This window comes from Lissotriton helveticus, chromosome 3_1 (genome assembly GCF_964261635.1).
Source record: "Lissotriton helveticus chromosome 3_1, aLisHel1.1, whole genome shotgun sequence".
Lineage (NCBI taxonomy): Eukaryota > Metazoa > Chordata > Amphibia > Caudata > Salamandridae > Lissotriton > Lissotriton helveticus.
This window is the reverse complement of record NC_136061.1, coordinates 337,934,339-337,946,718: the sequence shown is the minus strand read 5'-3', so window position 1 is coordinate 337,946,718 and position 12,380 is coordinate 337,934,339. Positions and strand designations below refer to the sequence as shown.

Here is a 12,380-nt window from a genome sequence, read left to right as displayed (position 1 = left end):
CCTTTAAAGTCTGGTTCTACACGCAAGATTGACCAATGTTTTTTGATGATATTTTTAAAAGCTTGGCTAGATGTTGAAAACTTACTAACGCAGGTGGTGCGCTGCTCTTTAGTGGTAGGCTTACTCGTAAAAAGCTCTTCCCGCGTAACCATGTCGATTCTTTGTCTCGCTTCATTGAGTATGGGCTGGGGGTAGCCCCTTTTGTGGAATCGTTCTGTCATTTCATTGAGTTGTTCCTCTGCTTTTTCAGGTTCCGAGACGACTCTTTTAACCCTCATCATTTGCGAATAGGGTAGGTGCCTTTTCAGCGATGGCGGATGGTGGCTGTCGTATCTAAGTAAATTGTTACGATCTGTACTTTTCCTAAATAAAGAGGTGGAGAATTTGTTCCCTTGTCTGGTTATTGCCACGTCTAGAAAATTAATAGTCTTCTCACTTGTTTCCCAGGTAAACTGGATTCGGTCATCAATCTGATTTAATTTCTGAATTTCCGGTAATAGTAGTTCTGTGGTACCTTCCCAAACAATAAAAATATCATCAATAAATCGTGCGTAAAGTTTTATATGTTTCTTCCAAGAGTCTTGATTCAGTATATGGGTGTCTTCAAAATCTCTCATAAAAATATTTGCATACGTTGGAGCTGCCGCGTTTCCCATGCTCGTTCCACTCTTTTGTAAGTACCATTCCTCGCCATGTTTGAAATAGCTGTGCATTAGGGTGAAATGTAAGAGTTCCATGAGTATAATGTTCTGTACAAGAGGTGAACTTTTTGGTTTTCACAAATGATTATGTTAAATGCTATATGTTAGCAGAATATTGTGGGCGATAGTACAGTGGTACTAATGAAACTCATTTTTGATTTACAGAACCCTTGACAAAGGCGCTATTACGCCGAAATGCATTGGGAGGCTACTTTAACGCATAAACTATAAATAATGCATAAAAGGATGAAGTTATTGCATATATGCGTACACGAGTGATATAAACTCCAATGAAATATTATTATGGAATACAATAAAACATTTCTTTGAAACGAAAGTATCGAACTGAAGAAATTTATTTGCTGGGAATCCAGCCTGAACTTGTGCCCAAGGAGTCAAGCCAAATAACGACTTGCCTGATTTTTACACAGGGATGTGTGCCATGTCGACTCTTCACTTTTTTCTGCACCAACACACGCCGTGGAATTAAGGGGGCCTTTAGGTATCCACCTGTTTTGCCACTGGCTTGACAGGTGACACAGGAGCTGGCAAACTCCGTTACCTTCTGAGACATTTGCGGTCCAGTAAAAGTGGCTAACTAGCCTTTCCCAAGTTTTGGTTTGGCTCACATGTCCACCTAGGGGGATTTCATGAGCTAAAGTTAGTAAGAAATCCCTGTACAACCCTGCACTACCACTGTCTTAGTGGCTCCAGGGTTGTGGTCTCTGGTCTCAATGTACAGTAGTCCCTCCTCCCAATAGACTCTGTGGGTACCACTGATATCTCCCTTCTCCTGTGCAGCAGCTTGTTGCCTCAGGGCCTCAAGAGTTAGGCAGGTCTGCTGTCCAAGGCACAGCTCTTCCCTAGTGGGCCCCCCGGGCCTAAGAGCTCAACCTGGTAAAGGTCAAGTTCCATAGGCTCAGTTTCCTCTGGGGCTTCCAAATCCTCTCCCTGAGGAGAGGGGTCCTGAGTTTTGAGCTGTTCAGAAGCTATTTTTCCCAGTCTTCTCACATTTCCTCTTGGAAGGTTGGGCCATTATTTCAGGCTTCAACACTTCTTTTTCACCCTGTTTCTGGCTCTGTGCTCTAGTCTTGACACACATAATCTCAGGGATGTCCAGCATTGCTGCATGGGTTTCCAATTCTACCTCAGCCCATGCTGTGGTTTTCAGGTCTTTACCAAGCAGACATGTAGCTGGAAGCTTTGGAGAGACCACTACCTGTTTCAGGCCAATAAATCCCCCCTTCCACTCCCTCAGCCTAATGTCACCATAGCCATAGCATGGTTAGTGGTAAAACTGTCAGCGTTGGTGACTGGGTTAGAGTTCCCAATCAGGTATTGCTCTGGGAAAACCAGTGTAACTCTCACCATAGTGACACTGGCACCTGCATCCCTCAGGGCCTCTATTCTAGCACCATTGATCCAAGGGTATTGCAAATACTTCTTTAAGTTGGGTGGGTCACAGCTAAAGTGGCAAACTCAACTACACCCTCTGTGACGAGAACTGCTTCAGTGTGAACCCTGATTTGCTCTAGGCATACTATTGATCTGGAGACTGATTACACCAGGAGTGGCTGTAGGAGGACTATGGGACTTCTTGTTAGGACAAGTAGCATATCCAGTTAAGTGTCCCACCTTCTTACAATAGAAGCACCGGGCCTTTAGGGGATTAAAGTATTTCGTTTGTACCTATTATTGGACTGGGAAGAGTTTTTGGGGCCCTTTTGAAGACTCAGTCTTTTTATCTTTGGGGTTCTCACCACCTTTCCCCTGGGGAGGTTTTGGAACCTCTTTCTTTTGGTCACCCCCAGTGGCTGTTTTTGTTACCCCTGTCTTGACCCAGTGGTTTGCCTTCTTTCCCTATTGTTTGGGAGACATGAGACCTAGCTCTACCAAATGCTGATGTCATTTTTCATTGGTTCAATTACTTAAAATATGTTCTATCATAAACAAATTGTAAAGTCCATTGAAATAATTCATATAATTTCCAGTTAAACAAACCATTAAGTGTCTTAACTGAGTAGTCAACGGAGTCAATCCAGGATTGATTTTGGGCTTTGTGAGCCCCCTGAAGCTAATACTATATACCTCAGCTGTGTGTCCAAAGCCCTCAATCAGAGTATTCTTCATGAGGTCATAAGACCTATCATCTGCCCCTGTAAGGGTCAGGAGTCCGTCCCTGCAGTTACCAGTGAACAGTTCCCAGAGGAGTGCCCCCCAGTGTGACTGCTTCACTATTCTCATTTCACCGTCCCTCTCAAAAGCTGTGAACCATTTTGTGATATCATCACCCTCTTCATATTTAGGGACAATCCTTTTGGGAATTTTAGGATCATAAGATTGCTATTTATCCATAATTAGTAAATTGCTGCCACCATTGATGGGAGCTAAGTCTATCTCTGCTCTCTCTTTCTCTAGAGTCAGGAGTCTGGTCTCTTGAGCTAATCTTTTTGTCAACCTTACTAAAAATGTGGTCTCCTCATTGAGGTTGTCCTCAATGTCCTCATCAGCACCTGATCCACCTGTGAGGGCTCTAGGTGCTGAGATGTTTATTCTTGGTGCCGGGCCACTGGGACCCTCCTCTCCCTATGAAGTGGGGGAGAGGGGTAGTTATCCTCATCCCCTCCCTCTACTTCTTCATCTGAAAGGTCTTTACCATTCTCAGAAGGATGGTCCTTAGCATACTCTGCCAACAGCTCCTGGAGCTCTTGTTTGGCGAGATGGGAACCATGATTATATTTTTAAGCTTCCAAAGAGACATTAACTCACTGAATTCTAAGTGGAGATAAGAGGTGAGGTCAAGCTCCTCACCCTGGTACTCTATGCCATAGTTATTTTTACTAACAACTGGGTTCTTGTTAAGAGACATTGCAACAAAATGTTCTAACCCCGCTTACCCCTAACTAAAGTGAGCTTTTATTTTGCTCTTAAATTCTAAAGGGACTAAACCAAGGCCTTAACAAGATTTTTAGTAATTTGGAAAAAATTGTCAATTCAAAAATCAGAATTCTAAAGACAATTTAAGAGTTCTGTCATGTGATCAGGTAGTGACTAAGTAAGTCCAACAAATGCAAAGTTGTATATCCCACCCCTGATCCATCAATGTAGGAAACTGGCTCTGCATATACTATACCAAAATGAGGTATAGTGTGCACACACTCAAAGACTGAACTCAGACCAATTTCATTTGTATAAAAATATTATTTCGCTGTATTTATTTTCTAGAACCAAGCAAGCCTGGCACAGGTAAGTGTATAACATACTTTTCAAGGCAAATTTAACAATACAAGTAGGCTGAATGAAAATGTCTTTGTTACAGGTTTGTAAATCTTTTTAGTACAGTGGAAATCACTGTTAGATTACTTTTGATTACTTTATGGATTACCTTTTCTACTCAGTGTGATATGCCTGGATATCACACTGGGACATTTCCTAGAGAAAAGGTAAGTAAAGCAGTTTTTAGTTATTTGCAGTTTTTCAAGATCTCATACAAAACCAACTCCATAATTTTCAAGAAAAGCAGTCAATGCAATCCTATGGAAGGGAATTGAGTTATCGGTTTACAAGTAAGTAGTTTGTGGGAGTTTGTATTTTGGGTTTAGAAACAGGGTTCCCCCAGGGTTAAGGGTGCACTCACAGAACACTCTCTGCAGCACTAGGGCAGTCAGGTGCAGAGTGCTGAGGCCCAATGTTCTCCAATGGGGGATAGGTGGCCTCCGGTTGGTGGCGGCTCACGAGTAGGCCACTAGGTTGTGGGAGCAAAGTTCCTGGTGTTAGGCTCAGGACAAAGGGGGGTCCGAGTTAGCACCCAAAGTACACCCGGAGCGGCACAGGGGCGGCTGGGTGCAGGGTATTGTTTTGGCATTGGGTGCCCTGTAGTTTTCTCTAGTTGCAACTGCAGGCTCGGGGGCGAAGATCTTTTGGAGGTGACCACCGGTTGGATAGGTAAGTTGGGATGCCTGGGGATGCCAAATTCTGCCAGTGATTCTTCAAAATTGTGTTTTTGTTGCCTGAGATAAAGTACTATATCGCCTGAAAATAGTTTGGGCTTGGACATTCCCAAAATCGGTGGCTCAATACCCCTATTTGCCCTAATACTAATGGCTAAAGGTTCAATAAAAAAGGTAAACAACACTGGCAACAGGGGACATCCCTGACGTGTTTCCCTATTTATTTTAACAACTCCTGCTATACTTGAATTTATAAGGACCTTTGCCTGTGCGCCATGATATACTCTGCAAAGCATATTAGTAAACTGCGAAGAGAAGCTAAACTTCTCAAGGCCAAAGAAAAGAGCATCCCAATTTACTACGTGAAATGCCTTTTTGGCACCTACCATCATTATGACTGGGGGTGTCTGGTAAGAATTAAAAAAAAATAAGTGCTTGGACTAGAAAGATTGTGTTAAATGACATCACCCTATAGGCCATAAATCCTGTCTAGTCCATATGAATTAACTTTTGTCCTATAGGTGACACACTATGAGCCCATATTTTCATTAAGATTTTATGGACCAAGATTATTAATTCTTCTGTCCTTCAAGGAACCATCCATGAAATCCTTAAAGCAGGGCAGGAATCCCCCATTTTAAAGAATCCATCGGCTGACCCCTTGGACCTAAATGACTATCGCCCAATATCTAATATTCCGACTTTGGCCAAACTCCTAGAAAAAAAGTGTGCACATGCAGCTTGGCAACCACATTGATCAATTCAACCTGCTCAACCAATACCAATCTGGATTCTGTGCAGGTCACAGCACTGAATCGGCCATGACCCACATAATTGAAGACGCATTAAAAATTCTTTACCAAAACAAAGCATGTCTACTTATCTTGCTTGACCTATCTTCGGCCGTTGACACCGTCAAACATGACAGCCTGCTAGATCTCCTGAAACACAGAATGGGATTATCGGGACCTGTTCTAAACTGGTTCACCTTCTTCCTTCAAAACCGATCACAAAGATTCAACGTTTTTCAATCCTTATCCAAGCCCTTACCAGTCGCCTTAAGGGTCCGAGAGGGTTCATCCCTCTTGCCAACGATCTTCAACCTTTTCATGGAACCGCTCACCGAACTTCTCAGCTCATCTAGTGTACATTACCACATGTACGCAGATGACACACAACTTTATATAAAGATCCACTCACTGAACGACATCAAATCTCGTAATGCAACGCTTCAAAAAACACAGACCTGGCTGGCCAAAAATCATTTGAAACTAAACACCCTCAAAACATAATTCCTCCTTATCGCTCCACCTAATCAATCTACCAACATTCTTGAATGGATGAGCCACCTAACAGCACTCAATGGTCAACCTCTTATTATTAACCACTCAGGGAAAACGCTGGGACTAACATTGGACAGAAATCTAAATATGCAGAAACACATCAGAGCCTCTACAAAAGGAGCACATTTTCAAATGTACACTTTGAGAAAATTGAAACCATTCCTCCCTGCAAATGACTTCAGACTGGCAGTCCAAGCACTTGTAATCCCAAGAGTGAAATATGGGAGTGTCTCTCTCTGTGGCCTCCCCAGATCGCAATGGCACTTCTACAAGCCTCAATCAACGCAGCTGCGAGACTCATAACAGGCTCCAAAAGGAATTGCCACATCTCCCCTGACCTTAGAGCGCTCAACTGGCTACCGTTAAAGGCCATAATTCATCTAAAAACCGCATGTATGACGCACAAGGCCATACACCATAACACCCTGAGTTACCTAGCTCAGAAACTGGTGCTCTTTTGTAGTAATAGATCCTCCAGGATTTAAGCAACCTTCTACTGAAGCCATATTGTTTTGCCAAAAAAAAAAGACATACAACCGGTCCTTCTCGGGGATGGCTCCGAGGATTTGGAATGCTCTGCCCCCAGAGACTAGACGAAACCCCTCTACTGCCTCCTACAAAAAAGAAGTGAAATCTATCCTCATGGCCAGCTTCACATGAACTATGTTTATCTCTTGTAATTTTGCTGCTATAGTGTATCAGATGTTTGTATCAAATGCTAGTTTGTTATATTATCACCTATGTTTTCCTACACTTGTTTTTGGTTGTTTACATCTGCCCTGTAAAGCGCTCTGATGCCCGCTAGGGTCTTGTTCACGCTATACAAAACCTTCAAAATAAAAAAATAAAAAAATAGTTGGCATTTTATAAACTTATCAGTCTGTATGCATTAACATCTCTGGGATTCTTGCACTTCTTCACAAACCTAACTATAGTTGATTCTTTAAAATCAGATGGAATCCCTCCCCCTTTTTTATTGAGTTAAAAAACTCAACAGAAAAGGGTGTCAGATTCTTATTAAAGATTTTATAAAATTCTATTGGAAAGCCATTGTTACAAGTAGCCTTTACACTTGGCATTGTGGTGAGGGCATGTAGGATTTCTACTGCTGTTATATCTGCTTCTAATTCTTCTATCTGTATAGTTGTCAGTTGTGGGAAATTTACAGAGTGAAAATAATAGGATTTAGTCTCCTTTGAGACTGTATGTTTAGCAGCATATAAATCACTATAATGCTGTAAAAAGATTTTGGCTATCCTATCCTTCTCAGAGACCACAGCACCTGGCTCTGGTTCTGCCAATTCCCTAACTGTTGCAGTTTCCTGCTTAGTCCTAGTTGAATAGTCAAGGAACTTTTCTATCAGCTGGCTTTCCTCATAGACCGGGTGCTGATATATCCGTGAACTCTGGATTTCCTCTAAAATAAAGAACTCTCTTAACTTGTGCTTTGCTATACTAAATTGCCTAACAAAATTTTGAGACCCCAACTGGCCATCGCTATATTGTAATATGTTGTCGACAGCGGATTGCAATAAAACTATATGTGCCACCCACTTTCTAGATTGTGCAGTCATAAAGGCTACCATTTGTCCACAAATTGTGGCCTTAGAGGCTCCCCAGACCAAAAACAGAGATGCAGTGCCTTTGCTGATCTGAAAAAAGGAGTAATTTCTTACCTGTAACTCCAGTTCTCTTGTAGGGGTATTTCCGTGATAGTCATAATCATGTGCGTGGAACCCGGAGCACTTCATTAGATATATCTTCTTAAGTTGTCATCTTCTGCCTTTCTTCAGGAAGGCCTGTATAGACACTTAAGAGATAAAAAGATAATAATGCAGCCTAACCAACTAGGCTACACTGGCCATTACTTCATCTTGAAGTGAAAAAAGATAGCCAGTTTAACTTTAAATTTAGCAATTTGCTGAGTTTTACACATAGAAAACTCCTTCACAAAGCTCTTTTTTTCATGATAGAGATGAGAAGGAATGGGTAGAGAAGCCCCATAGGCTGCCATTATATGTCTGCAAATGGGTACCGTGCCTTTAAGAGTCTCCAGAGACCCTCGGTATCCCATGAGGCACAGCAAGAGGCATTTACTTTCAGTTCTTTTTGAATGTATAAAGAAGCAGAGCCTGCTGAGTCCTGGGGACATCTATGTCTGCCACCGGGGAGGAGGGCGTGTTGTTTATGACCATCACGGAAATACCCCTACAAGAGAACTTGGGTTACAGGTAGGAAACTACTCCTTCTCTGGTAGGGGATTTCCGTGTATAGCCATAATCATGTGAATAGACTAGCAAGCCCATCCCCAAAACAACTCACCAGCGGTGGCAGAACAGAGAACAACACCACTATTGTGCAAACAGATTTCGAAGCGAAGCCTGCCCAACCTGACCATCTGCCCTAGCATCAGTGTCTAGGCAGTAGTGGTTAGTAAAAGTGTGGACTGACTTCCAAGTGGCAGCCTTACAGATTTCTGAAATAGGTACATTACGAAGTAAAGCCGCAGTAGCTGCTTTACCTCTGGTAGGCTTGTTAGCTTTCTGATAACACAGCTGGATACATGAAACAATCCACCTAGAAATGGATTGTTTGGAGGTAGCCAGACCAGTTCGAACCGAGCCATAATTTACAAATAGCTGGTTCGATCTACGGCTATCCTTAGTCTTGTCCAAATAGAATTTCAAGACCCTCCTAACATCGAGAGAATGCAACGACCTCTCCGCAAGAGAAGAAGGATTCTGAAAAAATGTAGGCAGTGTAGTAGTTTGGTTTACATGAAACTCCAACACAACTTAAGGAAGGAACTTAGGTTGCATCCTCATAACAACTTTAGAGGAATGAAAAACTGTATAAGGTTCTTCACAACATAAAGGCTGAAGTTCACTAACCCTACGGGCAGACGTAATGGCCACAAGGAAAGCCGTCTTCCAGGACAGATGCTGAAGAGAAGCCTTATGAATGGGTTCAAACGGTTCCTTCATCAGCCATGAAAGTACCACATTCAGCTCTCAGGGATGTGAAGGACGCCTAATGGGAGGAAAAACTTTCTTATATCCTTCAAGAAAATCTCTGATGACTGGGATCTTAAAAAAGGAAGTTTGTGAAGGACATTTCTTATAAGCAGTCAAAGCTGCCAAGTGAACTTTGATCGAATAGAACTGTAGGCCAGATTGAGACAAGTATAGTAAGTAAGGTAGGATCCAAGTCCTGAGAAGCACACCATATGTGAAATCTCTTCCATTTATACGCATAGGACGTGCGTGTAGATGGTCTCTTGGCTTCCTTCAATATCTTCATACAGTCCTGAGGGAGATTCAAATGTCCATACTGTACTAGCTCAGGAGCCATGCCGCCAAATTCAATGACGAGCGGTTGGGGTGCACCATCTGTCCACCGTACTTCGTCAGAAGGTCCGGCCTGCACGGCAGACGGAGATGTGGCAGGAGAGACCGATGGAGTAGGTCTGTGAACCACCACTGACGGGGCCACTCCAGAGCAATGAGGATCATCTTGGCCCGTGATTGGGAGAGCTTGATTGCGCAGTCGGAATCACTGGAATAGGCGGAAAAGCATAGAGAAAGCTGCCTGACCAATTGATCCATAGGGCATTCCCCAGAGTCCCTGGTTGGTAAAACCTGGAGGCGACGTCGCGGCCTTTGCCGTTTTCTGCGGTAGCGAATAGATCGACTTCTGGAGTACCCCATCTGTCGAAGATGTCTTGCACCACTTCGTCGTTTAAATCCCATTTGTGGTTTTCGTGAATGAGTCTGCTGAGCGCGCATGCTTTTTTTTCTTTTTAATATAATTTTATTGGCATTTAGTAACAATTCCAAGTCAACATTACACGCTCTATCGGGCACATGCATCAACCTATTTAGGAAGTGCAAACGGTGCGAATCGGTAAATTCGGCCGTTTGCGCTTCCTAAATACGTTTTTGGGATGCATGAAACAATGTTTCAAAATTCGCTTTTTTTTGCATTTCCTAAAAATGCGAATGCATTTAAGGAATCGCATTTGTGCGATTCCTTAAATGCAATGCATCAATTTTTTTAAAAATGCGAATTTTGAAATAGGAAGTGCAAATTAACACGAGGTTGACCCTCGTGTTAATTTGCGAAAATCTTTAAAAAAGCAAAAAAATGCATTTTTTAAACTTTCATGTTACAGACACACATGTCCTTAGGACATGTGTGTGTGAAACATGCACTTTAAAATACATTTCAGGGGTGCAGGGGGGGGTCCTTTGGACACCCCTCTGCACCCTTGCAATGCATCAACAAATTGCGAGTTCAAAAAAAAAGAAATGCAAAACGGCATTGATTCCTATGGGCCTCTAGGCCCATAGGAATCAATGTAATGCCATTCCTTAATTGCGATTCGCAATTAAGGAATCGCAATTTCCGAAAATTAAGAAATCCTAAACACTTTTAGGATTTCTTGATGCATAGGATTTTGCAATTCTTAAATTGCGATTCCTTAATTTTAGGAAGTGCAAAATCCTACAATGATGCATGTGGCCGTTTATGTTGCTATGTACTTTGTATGTAAGTCTGTCTATTGATCCTGACTGTGACCTTCCATTACATGTATACTGGTAATGATCGTCGATTACTAGTTCTGCTCTCTTCTGAGATTACATTCACAGATATTGCCTTATAATGACACCTAACGATTTCCGTCATGAAGCACAATAGTGAGCCTCATTTTGAAAAAATATCCAAAAGGAAAGAAAGTACAAAGGAAATCAGAACATAATAAAGTCATAATACACATGAAACCATGCGGTCCCATAATATAAGCGTATAGTACAGTTGGTGGACGCACTAAAATCCTGAGGCTCCCCATCATCACTGCACAAATACTGCTAAAACTTCTAGCGCACCACATATACAAATAAGACACATCTGAAATGCATATTATAACTGATGCCAAAAAGAGACAATAAAAACAAACAAAAGAATGCTCCTATAATGAATATGAATATCCCGGTTTTATGGTATTTTTTTTTTAACATTTCCGTCTGTATTTATCCATATTTATTATTTGGCCATGTTATCTGAATTTATCCATATTTATTTTGTGTTTTGTACATAAATGAAGTTGAAAAACTGTATATTTCCATATTTATTTAACTGATAGATGCGCACTCATACTTTCATGTCTGTCTTGTTTTAGCTTTTTAAGCTGGCAAATATTACATAACCATACACCCACTGGTAAATACTGGCATTATACCATAAATGTGTGTTGACAAATGCTGTTATTTAAATACATTTCATACTGTTTTTTAATTTCCCATGCTGTCCATATGCTCAGCTGCAGGCCAATAATTCAAAGACAGCATGGAGAGTCACTGAAAAGGAGCACGATTTTCTGTATTTATCCACTTTTAAAAATAAATGCAGACATAAAACACATTGTTTTCTGTCTGTATTTATCTGTAAAAATCCGTAAAAATGGATAACAGGGAGCCTTACTTATAATGACACCTAACGATTTCCGTCATGAAACAGAATAGTCAGCCTCATTTTGAAAAAATATCCAAAAGGAAAGAAAGTACAAAGGAAATCAGAACATAATAAAGTCATAATACAAATGAAACCATGCGGTCCCATAATATAAGCGTATAGTACAGTTGGGGGACGCACTGTAATTCTGAGGCTCTCCATCATCACTGCACAAATACTGCTAAGACTTCTAGCGCACCACATATACAAATATGACACATCTGAAATGCATATTATAACTAATGCCAAAAAGAGACAATAAAAACAAACAAAAGAATGCTCCTATAATGTATAATTGAACCGGAAAGTTCCCATGTCATGATCAGTCTTAGTTAACCCCTTCAGCGCGGGTGACAAAGCCAGCTCGTCATGGGCGTTACCTGCGGTGCGCGCATGACGAGCTGGCTTTGTCACAATCAAGCCATTTTTCAAATTTCAGCGCACGGCGGGAATTCGCGGTAGCGCGGAAGCGGTTAAAGAACAGTATCAAAAAACTTAACAAACCAACTACCAGGGGTCTTATTCAGTATACAGCATATGAACTGATTTCCTAGTGGTAATGTGTGCACATAATCATGGGTGGAACCCAGAGGATGGGAAGTAGGCCGGCTGTTCCCCCACCCGTCCCTAGTCTATCTCAGGTGACACCATTATTCCTCAGAGGTCCAGATCGTCGGAAAGCCTTTTAGTTTTGCCATTCTGTGCTCATGTCCGGGTAGGACGAAGGCCATAACTAGGCTACTGAGTCACTCGGCTCTCATTCTGAACTCAGCAGCAAAGGCGCATGACGCTCATCCCAGGCTTTAACTATGTCTCCTGAGGGTTCCGCAAGCGGCTTACACTGCTTAGTGACCTTAGATTCCTTGATCAAGGCT

At 41.9% G+C, this 12,380-nt stretch overlaps 1 protein-coding gene across 1 annotated transcript in view; it reads left to right on the top strand.

Moving 5' to 3' along the window:
* Positions 1-12,380, top strand: part of LOC144822440 (uncharacterized) — a 270,958-nt gene that overhangs the window by 115,897 nt on the left and 142,681 nt on the right. The window lies entirely within an intron of this gene.